At 39.7% G+C, this 14,460-nt stretch overlaps 1 pseudogene across 1 annotated transcript; it reads left to right on the top strand.

Moving 5' to 3' along the window:
• The first annotated feature begins 7,831 nt into the window (after positions 1–7,831).
• On the top strand, positions 7,832–13,801 carry LOC309516903 (vomeronasal type-2 receptor 26-like; annotated as a pseudogene). The gene is made up of 2 exons (XR_014224593.1): positions 7,832–8,215; positions 11,075–13,801. The product of XR_014224593.1 is annotated as a vomeronasal type-2 receptor 26-like (transcript).
• The last annotated feature ends 659 nt before the right edge of the window (positions 13,802–14,460 follow it).

The following is a 14,460-nucleotide window of genomic DNA, read 5'->3' as shown; positions in this document are numbered from 1 at the left end:
GGTAAAGAAGAAAATATGCAATCTCCCCAACACACAAATGTCTGCCTTAACCACCCAAGCCTTGCAAACCTTTAACCAGCCTCTCTGCTACCATCACCCTCAAAAGCAAAAGCAGGAGTTACCATTTTTGAAAGAGTAACCTTGTTCCCAATATACAACATACCACAAAAAAACCACAGAGGGAGGTGGGGAGAAGGTCTGAGTGACAGTGATGGATAAGAAAACAAGCACTTCTACTCAGTTCTGCTTAACTGCTTGCAGTCTCTTTTGCAGCTCATAAGCAGAAGTTCATGAACAGGACTTGCAAACAGGGGCATTTAGCAGTGACGTTTAAGGAGAAGGCCTGGAGTGCTATTTCTTGGTGTATGTAGAACCAAGGAAACATAGACAGAGATGGAGCTGCTGCAGTAACCTGTATCACAGAATTTATCTGCACCTCCGACTGCAGTATTCTGGATATGTCTGGGAAATTCTTAACAACCCAACCTTTAGGGGAGCAATTACTCCATTCAGGACTAGGGAGTCCCACACACACCCATCCATCCCCTGCCTTTATAGACCTTGTGGTTCTCTTTTCATCTAGGTCCACTCATTCCTGCAGAAGATCACATTCAATAATAGTGCTGGTGATGAAATCACATTAAATGAATACGGAGAGTTAGCAGCTGGCTTTGATATTACAAACTTGGTCACTTTCCGAAATGGATCATATGTCAGGGTCAAAGTGGGAAGTTTGGATCCTCAGGCCCCTCCTGGCAAGGAGCTCACCATCAATGCCGACAGAATCAGATGGCACAGTGGCTTCACTCAGGTGAGAAAATAACTGCTCTGGCTCTCAAATGGCAACATTCATAGTTATCCAATAAGATGGGGTGTGAGTGGGGGAAGGAAGCAGTTCCTCACTTAATACATAATTAAATTTGTATTTCACTGGAAGAAAAGGGAAAGTTTTTTTGTTCCAAAGGACATGTCACCTTTGTAAATATGAATTATACATTTCACATTATTTATTAATAGATCACCTTATGTTAGACTAATTTACCCCAAACATTTTCTTATCTTATATCCTATATGAGGAACCACCACTTTCATTATGTAATACCTACTGCCGTCCTGGTTATGGGAAGAGAAAGAAGGAGGGGGAGAAGTTTTGCTGCTATGATTGTGATCCGTGTCCACATGAGATGTTCTCAAATGAGAAGGGTGAGAGATGCCGTGTTAGCATAAACCAAACTATACAATTTATTTTAGAAAATTCTGGGCAGTTTTGTTGCCTTTAAATTTCTGGAAGAGAGAATGCTTATATTATGGTTTGATATATTATTGGGGGTTGGGGGTGGCGAGGGATCTGGAAATAATACATACTTCCTCCCTTCTTGGAAAAGTGAAGATGTGATATCAAAATCTTTTCTAAAAATTTACAGCCCTGTGTCTCTTAACCCCTTACTGACTGGCAATTATGCACAATTATGTATGGTTTCAAAAAATCTCCCCCTCTTTTGATAATAAAATCCTTTAACATAATCATGGTTCTTTCATTTTTCTTGTACATTTTATTTACAGAGATGGAAATATGTGTCAGGTGCCCTGCAGGTCAGTATCCAAATGAAGACCAGGATCAATGCATTTCAAAGAGACCAAATTTCCTGGGCTTTAATGAAATTTTGGGCATTGTATCAACTTTCTCTGTACTTTTATTCTCTCTGATCACAATTCTTGTGCTTGCCATCTTCATTAAGCAGAAAGACACTGCCATAGTCAAAGCCAACAACAGAAGCCTCACTTACATTCTCCTTGTGTCCCTTCTCTTGTGTTTCCTCTGTTCCTTGATGTTCATTGGAACACCTAAGGAGGCAACCTGCCTTCTCCGACAAACAGGTTTTGGCATCATCTTCTCTGTGGCCCTCTCCAGTATCTTGGCCAAAACTATATCGGTAGTTTTGGCATTCATGGCTACCAAGCCAGATTCCAAAATCAGGAAGTGGGTGGGCAAAAAACTGGCTTATTCCATTGTCTTTTCCTGCTCCATTGTTCAAGTAGGAATCTGTGTCTTCTGGCTGGCAACCTCAGCCCCATTCCCAGATGTGGACATGCACTCAATGACGGAAGAAATCATATTTCTTTGTAATGAAGGGTCAGTCTTCATGTTCTATTCTGTTTTGGGCTACATGGGCTTCCTGGCCATTTTCAGCTTCGCTGTGGCCTTCTTAGCCAGGAAATTGCCGGACAGCTTCAATGAAGCCAGGTTCATCACCTTCAGCATGCTGGTCTTCTGCAGTGTTTGGTTCTCCTTTATTCCCACATACCTGAGCACCAGAGGAAAATATATGGTGGCTGTGGAGATCTTCTCCATCTTGGCTTCCAGTGCTGGATTACTGGCTTGCATCTTTTTCCCCAAATGCTACATTATTGTGGTGAGGCCTGAGCTGAATAACAGAGAGCAGCTGATACGGAGAAAGATGTAATGACAGAATAGTTTGTAATTTCTCATCAAATCACAGAACTGTAGAGTTCCGCCCTCAATGGTCATCTAGTCCAATCCCTGCAATGTAGGAATCTCAACTAAACTATCCATGACAGATGGCCATCCTATCTCCCGAGGGAGTCCATTTTGTTGGGATTTAGGCTATTTAGACTTGTTGGCATTGTCATTTTACCAAGGTTTTCCTAGAAATGAAATTTCCTGAAAAGATTTAAATAACAGAAGAGAATGCCTTATCATTTCTTTTATTGATATGTAGCATAGTAATATATGAGGTGTAAATGAATTGACACTGTGTGTATGAATGAAACTGTGGGTGATATCCAACATTGTGTGAATGAATGTCTACATGTCCCCTTCCTCTTATTCAGTTGCAGCCACAGATGTGCTCCCCCTCCCCCAAGAGCTCCTGAAACTCTCCTGATCAGAGGTGGGAGTTCTTAGGCAAGCATCAGGAGAATGTAAAAGCCTGATGCGACCTGACTCTCCTCTGTGCCGGACATCCCACCCCACAGGATTGATGCTTCTTCCCATCTACATAGCTCACTACTATGCTCTAATTCAGCCTTTCTTAACCTTGGGTCCCCAGATGTTTTTGGCCTACAACTTCCATCATCGCTGACCACTGGTCCTGTGAGAACCTTGAAAAGAACATACCAGTGAGCTAAGACCCTTCACTTCTATACATATGGAAGTCTTTTCTACTCATCGATGGACACAAACAGATAGCACCCTATTGTCAGGGAAGAGCCAGAATGTGCAGTTTCATCAGTAGCAGGGGAGGGTTCTGAGCAGGAACTGGCAGAAGAGGAAGACAGGGAACTGAAGCACGAAGCAGAGCAGGGAGATGGGGCTAGTCAGAAGGAGCAGGGGGTCAGGGATGGTGAAGAGCCCTACAAGCCACCAGAGCCAGTAGGAGGAAGTTCAGTGTCAGAAAATGGGGGAGGGGCTTTCACACCAGCACAGGCAAGGAGGGAAATATGAGATGGATTTATATCTTGAGTAACAGAACAACAAGAATATGTTATTTTTAGGCTTATATTTTATACTTTGTGTAATGTTAGAAACGAATGGACAGTACAGAGAATGGAGATATAATGTCTTATTGAGTGATATGGGAAGTCACAGGAAAAAACCAGAAAAATAAGAATGGTTAACATATGGTGTCCTTAAAATGTATTATGTGTAAACCTAATGAAAAAAATGAAAATGAAACTTTTAGTAAAGCATATTGAATTCTAGTTTAATTTTGCCTGAGACCTTGTTATTCATCCTGTGCCGAATTGCACTAGCAATCAAACCAGTGCCTACAGTTGGCTGTGCCAGTCCAGAAGCTACAGAAGTTAAAGGCAGTTGAGCGGAGCCAGTCTGGCAATAAATACATTCACTTTTTGTTCAGGAAAGTACCCAAGTATGATGAGAATCCAGCAATAAGGACCCAGATTGTTTGTCCACTGACACTCTCAAGGTGCCTTTTACGACATCAAAGAACCCCATAAAGAAATTGCACTGTGTTAATCACCAATCCAACCATGTCCTTTAAATATACTGAATCATTTAAGAAATGGATGTAAATGGGTGGATGATGGGAGCTGAAGTTTAGCAAGACCTGGAGCACATTGTGTTCACTATTACTGATGGGACCACCCATCAGTAGGGAGTGCACTGCCAGAGAGGTTCCCATGCATACCAGATTGCCTCAGACAATAAAAATGTATTGTTTCTAAAGTGGCTAGGTGTCATGGTTTACTTCATTTCCCAGGGTCCCTACATGCTGGAACAGTTCCAGCTCTGTTCCCAAGATCCAGTTAGTGGGGTGGTAAAAGTGTCCCAACAAAGTTACATACATGAGAGAGTACAGAAGCCCCAGTAGTAGCAAATTAGCAAATTGGGGGAAGCTAGGGCTGGTTGATCTCTAAAAAATACTGTATTTTGATAGAGGGTTTTTTAGGGAAATGGCTGATGCCTGTCTATCAATTGTTTCATAACTATGGATGTATTGTATCAGCAAGAAGGTTGGACTAGATGATTTTGGGGAAACATTCCTAATCTATAACTCACTGAGGTGATAAATATGTTTACTTGGCAGTTCTGGATGCACCATGGAGTCCTTTAAAAATTGCAAAAAGTGATGGTCTCCCCTGTAATTATTAAAATTACAATAATTAATTCACCTAGCCAAAGCTCTGAAAGGCAGAATGCGGGGTGGGGGGGGAGACTCAACAAGAAAGTCCGAAATATTTACAGTATCCCAGTCTTCCATAGGCAGTTAGAATAATGCAGGTTACAGAGGCCAGGCTCTGTGACTATATAGGTCAAGTTTTAAACCACTGCATCTTATTTACCATTCAAGGCAGGTCTTTGTAACAGCGTTTAATGATAAGATGCATGCATGTCCCTTTAAGCACTGAACTGGCAGAATCTGCTGCCTCCAAATCCATGCTGTTCAAATCAGGCTGCTGATAATAATGATATTGTAGAGAGGCAAAGAAGAGTCCATGTGTAGAACCTTGCTGCTGCTGCTTCTCTTGCTCTTCTCCAACATGGTGTGCCGAGTGCATAGTGCTCATTTTACCACAACTAATCCTGTACCTATTCCACATGAGTGGTATGAGCCAGGTGACCCTATCATTGGTGGGATTGCATCTCATATCCGCTACATCCTCCCCAATTTTTTATTTAATATACACCCCTCTGAAGTCTTGATTGACAGACCAATGTAAGTAAACAGCCCTTAATATTATTTCATTCGTGCTATACATTCTAATACTTGACTGAAATATACTTTGCTTTGAATGAATAGTTTTAGAACTGCATTGATTTGACAGCCTTGAAAGATTTGATAGAGTGTACGAGAAACATCTGAGCATACAAGTCACATCTACACTCTCACTTGGACATTAGGAATCCTTAAGATTTAGTGATTCAATTCTGCAAAGAGAGAATTGAGTAAGAGAAGGAGAAGGCGGCTGGCATAAAAACCGAAGAAGTGAAGCAGTCGAGTTTGTTGATGTGACCAAATTGTTCAGATTGATTATAACAAAAATGGATTGCAAAGAGCTCCAAATGTATCTTTCCAAACTGGATGTACGAGCAGTAAAATGACAACTGAAATTCAATGAGTGAAGTGATTTGAATTTGGGCAAAAAAAAGTAAGTCTTAATTTCACTTATAAATCTATGGCATTTGAATTGGTGCTGACTGACCAGGAATGAGCTCCTGGGATAGCTCATTCATGCACCATTACTGATGCCAGAGAAATGGTAACTTGGTCAGATGACAGATACCCATTCACTACTCATAAAAGCTCGGCCACAATGTAAGCATTCTTCGCCGCCGCCATGTGGTTGGTGAGCTAATGTTACCTCACACGTTTGATGGACCTGTTTCAGACAGACATTTACACCACCTGCATTCTAGTTGCATAGCAGACTAACACTAGGGAAATACAGCTTCCAATCTCCATTCTCTGGGTCAACTCCAGCCAAGGGAATGTTGTGAGGATTCAAGGGGAGCAAAGAGAACAGAGAAAGCCAGCCTATGTTTCATTGCTGAAAGGTGATGAAAAATGTGAAAAATAAACTGGTCATGTCTATGGCTCATAGGAAAGAATATAGTCCTTATAGTTTTTCTATATCCCAAAAGTCTCAGATCTAGATTTTGTGCACTATTTACTTTCCTCACGTAATAATGCCACTTTATTCACAGCGTGTTATCAAAGTTCTTCCAGCACATCCTTGCCCTGGTGTTTGCGATTGATGAGATCAATGAGAATCCCAAGGTCTTGCCCAATGTCACGCTTGGGTTCCACATCTATGACAGCTACTATGATGCTAAGATGACCTATCGCACCACTCTGGATCTGCTGTTTAACTCATATACGTTTGTCCCAAACTACAAATGTGGCTACCAGGAAAATGTAATAGGAGTCATTGGGGGACTGAGCTCTGAGGTCACCTCGTGTATGGCAGACATCTTGGGTCTTTACAAAATTCCACAGGTGGGAATATTATGGTTATCAAAAAATTGAGATTTCACACCATAATTCACTCTCCAGCTCTCTTTCTAGCAGGAGTATATTGATTCATAAATTTGGAGTGTTATAACAGGGACAAGTGAAGGGGACTAAAATGTATGGGTTTCTTGCTGTTATAGCATTGGGTCTCAAACAATGTGCATGACAGGGGCAAGGTTACAAAGGACATGTGCTTAATACATGTAATGGAAATTGCTTCAAAGGTGCCAGGTTGGGAAATGGGATATCCAGATGGGAACATATAACATCCTTGGAACATATTATCAGTGGATCATGTAAGATCAGGACATGTTAACTAGGAATGCTTTCCATAAGAATTGGGAAATTCTTTTTCTGGGGAACTATGCTGTTTCTGCAAAATGTTCACATTCAACGGCTAATTGAAAACCATGTTTTCTAGTTACTGTTCTGTCATTCGGCATTTGGGAGACACTTCTAGCAGTGCCAGTATTATATGGTGTTCTGTATTGTTTAATTTCATTTTAGTTCTTTTGTTTTTTGCTGGATGTGATTGATATGGTATTTTTGTATTTTACTGCTTTTTAATTTTGTGGTGTTGAAAGCAGCAAATTTAAAAAGAGTAAATGCTCTCCTATACTTGAAGTAAAGTAACATCTACATGTAGGAATCTGCTTTGATTCCGTAATAATGGGAATTAATATCTACAGGGCAGGGGAATGAGCAAGACTGTGTTTTTATTTTTTATGTAAGTGTGGGTGGGTGTTTTCCATAAAATCAGTTTATTGGAGATCTATGGGATAAATAGGTTTGTTATGAATTCTTTCACTCAGAATGCTTGGACTTTTCCTTCTACAGACTTCGTATGGCTCATTTGAAGCAGCCACAAATAATCAAATTAAGTTCCCTTCCTTTTACCACATGGTTCCTAATGAAGGACTTCAGTATCAGGGACTTATCCAATTACTTCTGCATTTTGGATGGAAATGGGTTGGGCTCATCACTCCTGCTAACGAAGCTGGAGAACGTTTCTTGAATACCATTGAACCAATGTTTTTCAAAAATGGGATCTGTTCAGCATTCACAGAAAGAGTTGAATACCATCTACGTTTCACTGGTAACATACTTGATATGGTGCGTGACACAAGTTTTGTTTTCCCAGCTTTCATGAGAAGTGCAGCAAACACAGTTGTTGTATACGGAGAAAGTACATCTCTTATGTGGTTGTCATTTGCTCTAAACGTAATGAAGGTAGCTGAGCTCATACTTGCTCAGTCCAAAAAGAACTTACCTGAAGGGAAAGTATGGATTACCACAGCTCAAATTGATTTCGCAATAAATATTTTTCAATTGGTGTTGATATACAAATGTTCCATGGTGCTATCTCCTTTGCAATTCATTCCAAGGAAATTCATGACTTCCGATACTTTCTGCAGAATGTAAATCCTTCCTTGGTAGATGGAAATGGTTTTATCACAGATTTCTGGGAACAAGCATTCGGTTGTTCATTTACAGACTCTACTAAGTCAATATACAAAGCTAAGCCTTGTACTGGAGAGGAAATGCTGGAGAGCCTTCCTGCACCATTTTTTGAAATGAGCATGACCAGCCACAGCTACAGTATCTATAATGCTGTCTCTGCTTTGGCACATGCCTTACATAGGCACCTGGCTGGATCCAACAACAGAAGAATGGAGACTGCAGGCAGACGATCTCCTCAAAATCTAGAGCCTTGGAAGGTAGTGTTTGCTGTTACAAAGAGTTTGGTTTACAAAGTGTTCACTATTGTGCACTGCCTTGATATTTTATATGAGTTGGTATTTACGGTAGTTATAAATAGTGGCTAAATAACAGCAGATATTTGAAGAGTTGGAATGAATGCTGTTCCTATATTTCAAGTGGCATTTGATTAGACAATTGTTGAAGCTTTGGGGCTGGTAGTAACTGTGAAGTGGATAGTAACAGAAATCCAAACCAAATTTGGTGTGGCATAATTGTTTAAATACATTTGCTGGGAGATAATGCCATAAGCTCAATCAATGTTTATTATGGCAAACAGCTAGCATATTAAATCAAAATTTATGGATAATTCTCTACATAAACAATAAAAATGATCAGTATGGGGTTTAACAAGCAATATAGTGGTTAAGTGTACTTGAAATACATGTCCAGTGGAATAAAACACCATAAGAGTTTAAAATAATAAAAGATTTAACTAAGAACTGTACCAGTTTATGACGATTTATGCAGCTGTGTAATCTTTTGCTTTCTTTTACTTATGGCTATTTCACAAATCTAGCTACATTTCTGGTGACATAAGAATTCTGGTTGGACAGGAGGTAATTTAAATAGTATTCCTCTATCCTCCCTGGCACTTTTTGCACAAGCAGGTTTATGATGGATGCCCTGAAATCTGAATAAAATCTACAATGGAATAGAATATGGTTCCGCATTCGGGACATTCATTATCTGTGTTATCTGACAAAGTCCATATATTTCATGTTCCAATGTTCAATTGTCTTTTATGACTGCTGGGTGGTGACCCCACTGGGCACGGTAATTCACTCAGGGAAAAAGGGAGGCAGACTATGTTTAGGACACCTTTTCTAGCCCCTTTTTGGGGTGAGCAGAGTGGATCCTAAATAGGGCTGCTCAGTCATGAATACAGCTGCTGAGCTGCTCAACTGCCTCATTCCTTGAGTCAGAGTGACTGAATCTGTATCCACCAACCATGTGCCAGTTCATGACTAGGGGCTTCCAGATTTCAAGGTCCTGCCCCCATTACCATTTGCCAATTGCCATGGGACTTTTGGGGTTTGGGATGGGTTTTTGGAAGATGCCTGAGTGTGAATTTGTTTTATGTGTGTAGATCAGTGCAGGCTGACCAATCCACAGTCTTCACAGGAATGCTTTATTCCAATGGCATGATTATCACGATGACTCGTAGATTCTTATCTGCTGCAACCTTCATCCGCCTTCACAGCCATTGTAACATACCGCTTGTTATCTTCCAGCTGTTCTGCCACTGAGGACTTCTTGGTTCATTCTTTGTTTAGCTCTTCCCCTTTGACCTTACCAGCTTGGGTGACCCTACTGGGAGTCCCAGCAGCTTTGTTCACAAGGGTCATAGGAATGTGCAGGCCCACTCACCAAGACAAAGTGGTGATCAAGCAAGTGAAAAATTACTCGTATTATTGCATTTGGTACACAACTAGGTACCTTAAGGTAAAAGAGAAAGAAAATTAAATTCAAGCACATTCTCCACTTGGCCACCTTGTGATGTTAACATAAGAAAGGAAATAGGCAATTCCATTCCCTTTTTGAATTCCTTAAGCGCTTTCAAGCTCACCCAACCAAACTTTGCAAACTTTTCACCAGCTTTCTCTGCACTGCCACAACCAGCAATAGCAGCAAGAAAAAAATACACTTTTGTTCTTCAGAGGAGAAGGGAGCCATTGGGGAAATGGGGCAGTGGAGCAGTTTGACATTGCACTAGATAAAGCTAATTATCCATGATACCAATTTTGAAAAAATATGTTTCAGGTCACAATGTACCTCGAAGAAAACACAAAGGGTAGAGGCAGCACCCAAGAATAACAAACTGCAACTTCTCAATTAACTGGTACTGAGGTTAAATATTGTCATTCAGAGTGATGGTTCAAAATCTCTGAAAATTTGTTTCTAAAATGTCCTGTTATCCAGGTGAATAATGAGATCCTGTTCATGCTCATTTTAACAATTTATCACCAGACTTAACACTTCCAAGGGATTCTTCTGACCAAAGTTCTTTTATCTGCTTTTGAGTGTATTCAAGTGATAGATTAGAATAGCAATGGTTTGCCGAAAATGAGACAGCAGTCATTTGATTTAGCAGGAAGTGAAATACCTGCTTACAAAGAATTTCCTTCAACATATCCTACCTGATTTCTGTAATGGAGACTTTTGAATGGCCTCCTCAAATCTAAAAGAAGATGCCTACTGAGTTGCAGGCTATGCTCCTTAAGCAGAACATAAATCATTGGGAGGTTTTGTCATAACATTAACTTTTTAAAACTCCTCAGTTGTCATGTCCACTCAGATATGATCCTTAGACCATCTTTCTCCTAGAGGTGAGATATTGGTCTGGAGAAGCAATTGCAAATATTTTATTATGTCCCTGAATGGTCCCAATTATGCAAGAACATATCATCACACAATACTGATTAAAAAGTGAAATGGAAAAGGGGCATAAAAGAAGTCTTTAACCATGACAGCATGTAACTTTTCCTCCATATGTGGTGTGTGTGGTATAAATTCCTTCATTTGCAGAAAACAAGAATGGATCTGCCAATTCTACACTGTCACAAATTACACTTTGAATCAAAACTTTATAACCCCTAGTTATAAAGAGCTTTAATGCATCTAGAAAAGCTATTCAGCAATCTTAATCAGAATGTTTTAATACTTTATAGACCTTTTGATTCTCTTTCCACCTAGCTCCACTCATTCCTACAGAAGATCTCATTCAACAACTCTGTTGGTGATGAAATTACATTAAATGAATGTGGAGAATTAGCAGCTGGTTTTGATATTACAAATTTGATCACTTTCCCAAATAGATCCTACATCAGGGTCAAAGTGGGAAGGCTGGATCCTCAGGCCCCTCCAGGGAAAGAGTTCACCATTAATGATGGACAGATTAAGTGGCACAGGGGCTTGACTCAGGTGAGGAAATTAATTTCTCAAATACCAACATTCATTGTTATCAATCAAGTAACCTTTATTGGCATCACATAGGAGCATACATAAAATGGGATGCAATGAAAACAAGGAGGCGTTTTTTCACTTAGCACCTGATTAAATGTGAAGTTTGCTGGGAGAGAAAAGTAGACTTTAAGAAGAGGAAATTAATATGTAGATGGATAGTATTTTAATGGAGAGAATCTCTATTTGAACCATTAGCTTTGCTTGTGGGAAAATGCTTGCACATTAGTTTAAGAGACCCTATTTGCTGTCCAGCTTATGTTGACTGCATTCTGCCTGGTATGTGATATTATATTGTATACGATTTAGAAATTCCATTTTTGTTTATTGCATATTTGTAAGCCACCAAGGAATAAGCAATATACTTTAAGGAATACTGTAAGGTCTATCATTAAATAAACAAATGAACCACAATACAAAAAAGAGCAACATGCTCAGAAGACATCTAACATTGAGAAGGACCAATGGATATCAGAAAGTGTTGTCAGTCATTCTTGTGTGTGAAATACGTGAGGCAGATCTCCAGTTAGTGGCATCAGATAGAATGCTAAGCTTGTTACAGCATTCCTTGGGCTTAAAATGAACATTATAATCCTCTTGAGTTTGTATGATGCTATGCAGCTGCTTCTTATCCCATTGTATGTGCCACCTGTGCAAATATGGACCATATGTTTCACGCTATTGGTCCTTCTATTCCTTATATATCACCTGGTGTTAGGTTAATACCACCCAACCATTTTTTAAAAAAAAATTCTTCCAATATATTTGGATAGGTTCCCCCCCTGTCAGTATGTAATGACAACTGCCGTCCTGGTTACGGGAAGAAAAAGAAGGAGAAAAGTAAATTTTGTTGCTATGATTGTGAAGCATGTCCCAGCGGGATGTACTCAAATGAAAGGGGTGAGAAATGTTATGTTACGATAGACCAAACTGCACAATTTGTTTAGTCAACTCTGAGGTCCTTAAAATTTTGTTGTCGTTAAAATTCTGGTGTGGGGGAGGGTTAAATAATGGATTTTTAAATTGTTCTTATTGTTTGCAATATAATCTTTAAAACATCCTGAAGAAAAAATATTTAGAAAGGAAGGTAATACATTTTACATCCAAATTCTACTAAATTGTGATGGAATCGAAGTGATGGTCACTCCTCTAAGAAGAAGACAGTTTGGGGAGAGAATGAATGTCTCATTCATTGCACCTCTCACGGTTCAGAAGATTTTAGTTGTAATATTGCTCTCTTTTCACTACAGAGCAGCTTGTGATTCCAAAAAAGAGGAGGAGGACCACTAAAACATACAATTGTCCTCTATGTAGAAATTCCAGATTTGATGCATCAGATTTATTTCTGATATATCTCAGGCAAATGTCTTTGGACTAGAAGTTTTGAAAGCTACCCTGGTAAAGAACATTAACTAGTTGAACTCCTGGTGACAAAAATTCTTAAGAATTTTCTTCGTAATTTCATTTTGTCTTTTCAGACATGGAAACATGTTTCAGCTGCCCAGCAAATAAGTATCCAAACAAAGACCAAGATAATTGCATTCCTAAGATACCAAACTTTCTGGGCTTTGATGAAACTTTGGCCATCATTTCAACTTTCTCGGCACTACTGTTGTCTCTGATCACAGCTCTAGTGTTTGGCATCTTCATTAAACACCGGGACACTGCCATCGTCAAAGCCAACAACAGAAGCCTCACTTACATTCTCCTTGTGTCCCTCCTCTTGTGTTTCCTCTGTTCCTTGATGTTCATTGGAACACCTAAGGAGGCAACCTGCCCACTCCGACAAACAGGTTTTGGCATCATCTTCTCTGTGGCCCTCTCCAGTATCTTGGCCAAAACCATATCAGTGGTTTTGGCATTCATGGCTACCAAGCCAGGATCCACAATCAGGAAGTTGATAGGCAAAAAACTGGCTTAGTCCATTGTCCTCTCCTGCTCTAAAATTCAAGTAGGGCTTTGTGGTCTTTGGCTGACAACTTTTCCCGCTTTTCCAGATTTGGACATGCAGTCAATGAGTGAAGAAATTATATTGTTATGTAATGAAGGGTCAGTCTTCATGTTCTTCTGTGTTTTGGGCTACATGAGCTTTCTGGCCACTGTCAGCTTCACTGTGGCTTTCCTAGCCAGGAAGTTGCCAGACAGTTTCAACGAAGCCAAGTTCATTACCTTCAGCATGCTGGTCTTTTGCAGTGTTTGGCTCTCCTTCATTCCAACCTACCTGAGCACCAGAGGAAAATACATGGTGGCTGTGGAGATCTTCTCCATCTTGGCTTCTAGTGCTGGATTACTGGCTTGCATCTTTTTCCCCAAATGCTACATTATTGTAGTGAGGCCTGAGTTGAACACCAGAGAGCATTTAATACAAAAAAGATATAAATAATATAAGAATTTATGCTTCCATGATTGTTCTTAGTTTTCAACACTGAAATGTCAAAAATGTTAATGGATGAGGACAATGTGACCAAATAAAAATATTTCAGCTTTTTGTGCTCTGTTTGTTGCATGTTATTGTAAGAGGCCAATCTGATCAAATGAGGCAAATGTTCACCTCAGCTTCTGAGCTTCAGTAAAAGTCAGTAAAATTCTGAAAGAGAAACATCAACATTACTCTGTAGCTATTCTGATTAAACAGCTAATATGAATGAAGAATAGAGAGTATTAGTATTAGAGTTGTTGGGTTTTTTTGACTAAGTGATATATGAATTATTTAAGAATCTAAATAAAAAAGCCATGTTATATTTGCGAGGCCTGAATCCAACGATAGAGAGTAACTGACAGAGAGAAATATGTAAATGAGAGATGAGTTTGTAGTTTAACATATGTTCTTGGTATCAATCTAGGAACATGAGGTCTTAAAAGTGTAAATTGGAATCCCCCATGTGTGTCCACAACCTACCTAACTCCTAAAACACACTCCCTTGTGAGATCTTTTGCTGGAGTCAACTGGGCACAGCTCAGAGAATAGACCCAAATTACCTTATGCCCAGAAATGACCTCTCACAAACTGGACTGTTCCCCACAGTTTTGGTTTATGACTGAAAATGCTGAGCTGCAGTGATGGTGATAATGAAATATATTAGCAGTGGAAACATCACTAAATGCAGATTTCAGAACCTGAGATTTTGTCCGAACCTATGCAGAGAGTATTCCTCAGTCAACTATATATACCTAAATGTGGGATGAGTAGAATAGCTGGTCATGTTGGGTGTCCAAAACTTCCTTAAGGTAGGAAATCCAT

Source organism: Podarcis vaucheri (genome assembly GCF_965113315.1).
Source record: "Podarcis vaucheri genome assembly, chromosome: 13".
NCBI lineage: Eukaryota > Metazoa > Chordata > Lepidosauria > Squamata > Lacertidae > Podarcis > Podarcis vaucheri.
Note: the sequence above shows the minus strand (reverse complement) of the source record. Positions and strands in the feature narration are given on the sequence as shown.